A 2,338-nucleotide genomic window follows, 5' to 3' on the forward strand; every position below is an offset into this window, starting at 1 on the left:
GTGGGGGAGTGTCAGTGTCAGTGTTAGGATCACCATGCCACAGTTTGTATGGGTGGGGGTGGGGGATTGTCAGGGTCAGGGTTAGGGTCACCACATCAGGACTTGGGTTGTCAGTGTCAGGGTCACCACACCACAGTTTGGGTGGGTGGGGGAGTGTCAGTGTCAGGGTTAGGGTCACCACATCAGGACTTGGGTTGTCAGTGTCAGGGTCAGGGTCAGGGTCACTACACCACAGTTTGTGTGGGTGGGGGTGGGGGAGTGTCAGTGTCAGGGTTAGGGTCACCACATCAGGGCTTGGGTTGTCAGTGTCAGGGTCACCACACCACAGTTTGTGTGGGTGGGGGTGGGGGAGTGTCAGTGTCAGGGTTAGGGTCACCACATCAGGGCTTGGGTTGTCAGTGTCAGGGTCAGGGTCACCATGCCACAGTTTGGGTGGGTGGGGGAGTGTCAGTGTCAGTGTTAGGATCACCATGCCACAGTTTGTATGGGTGGGGGTGGGGGATTGTCAGGGTCAGGGTTAGGGTCACCACATCAGGACTTGGGTTGTCAGTGTCAGGGTCACCACACCACAGTTTGGGTGGGTGGGGGAGTGTCAGTGTCAGGGTTAGGGTCACCACATCAGGACTTGGGTTGTCAGTGTCAGGGTCACCACACCACAGTTTGTCACCAGGGAGTGTCAGTGTCAGGGTAAGGGTCACCACATGAGGACTTGGGTTGTCAGGGTCAGGGTCAGGGTCACCACACCACAGTTTGGGTGGGTGGGGGATTGTCACTGTCAGGGTTAGGGTCACCACTTCAGGACTTGGGTTGGGTTGTCCATGACTGGTCATATATAGGAGGGATTTAAGTCAACACATCCAATCAGTGCCTTATGATTGGTGGCATAAAACAAGACATTTAGGAAGGCTCATGAAAAGTAATACATTTAAAAATTAATTAAATAGAATTTGGGAATCATAGCAGAAATAAGCACACCTTTTTTAGGGGTCAGCAAGACACCCAGTAATCCATAAAGATGGGGAAAGGAGGGTGGTTGGTATTCAGGGGTGCTGGAGTACGTACACTCGTCAATAAGGACATGTAGATGTAACAGTGTTGACCCAATCCCTGGAACCAAATGGACCAGCTTAAATGGAGGAAACCCTGATGTTTTTATGATAAACCTTATTGGAAGTAATACATATCATTTCAAATGGTATTGATTCGTTCCTAGTAAGAAATCCACAATGTATTATCTTACTTCCTATTTATGGTTGATTTTGAAAGGAAGCAGTGAAGTGATTATGTTTAGAAGTTCTACATTTGTTCGTGTTGATTGTCAAGTGATTATGTTTAGAAGTTCTACATTTGTTTGTGTTGATTGTCAAGTGATTATGTTTAGAAGTTCTACATTTGTTCATGCTGATTGTCAGGCAGAGCCTGAGCTCATTGAATGTCCCGGGGATGATATGATGGTTCTGCTTGTATACTATACATCTGTTAACTCCCATCACATTATTAGGAGTTGTATATGAGTGTTCAACATGTGATAGATGTCCTGCAAGGCATGTACACTTTACTCAGCTCAATTTTAGTTGACGCCTAAATGACATATTTAGACATTGTTCTGTTATGTCCTTCAATCACTGTTTTTTATATTTATTTTTGTATTTCCATCTTTGTTAAGATACCTCATGATATTTACGTTAAATCCAAATAACGTTTTGATCATATTGAGTTGTATCTGTGACATTATAACTGTCGTCATTACTATGAACAGACAAGGTGGTGGGACTTACCTCCCTTGGTGGTGCTGGCGTGTGTGTGTGCGTGCACGCATGTTGGCGTGTTTGTGTATTGTAGGACATGTTTCTAAGGCTGTTAAAATTGATGAGGAGTTTCTCAGGCATTGATGGAGGTGCATTAGTTCAAAATGTCAAAAATAATACAATCTACATTAATTCAAGTGCCCCCTATTTTCATATTTTAGTCACTACAATTACAAGGACACGAGAAATTGTTATAAACAATTTTGAATGGTCCTATCTTTTGAAAACCAATTGCCCCTGAAACATGTAATTCATTCATGGCGCCTTAGACATTGTGGCCTGTGGCACTAACTACTTGATGAAATGTTTTAACAACATATCTATCTGACTGATAGAAGAAAGTAAAAATATTCAAATATTTCAATTTTGACCTTTGCAGGTTAATCATGTTAAAAATTGTATTTAATTTTTTAATGTTATTTAATTTTGTTTTTTTAATTTTACATATGACATATTTTCATTTTTGCCTATTCCTGGACAGTGCGGTCTGACCAGCTTGTCTAGCTTTTTGTCTTGTTCTTTTACTTTGT

Source organism: Haliotis rufescens, unplaced genomic scaffold (assembly GCF_023055435.1).
Source record: "Haliotis rufescens isolate VD_foot unplaced genomic scaffold, xgHalRufe1.0.p SCAF_3, whole genome shotgun sequence".
Lineage (NCBI taxonomy): Eukaryota > Metazoa > Mollusca > Gastropoda > Lepetellida > Haliotidae > Haliotis > Haliotis rufescens.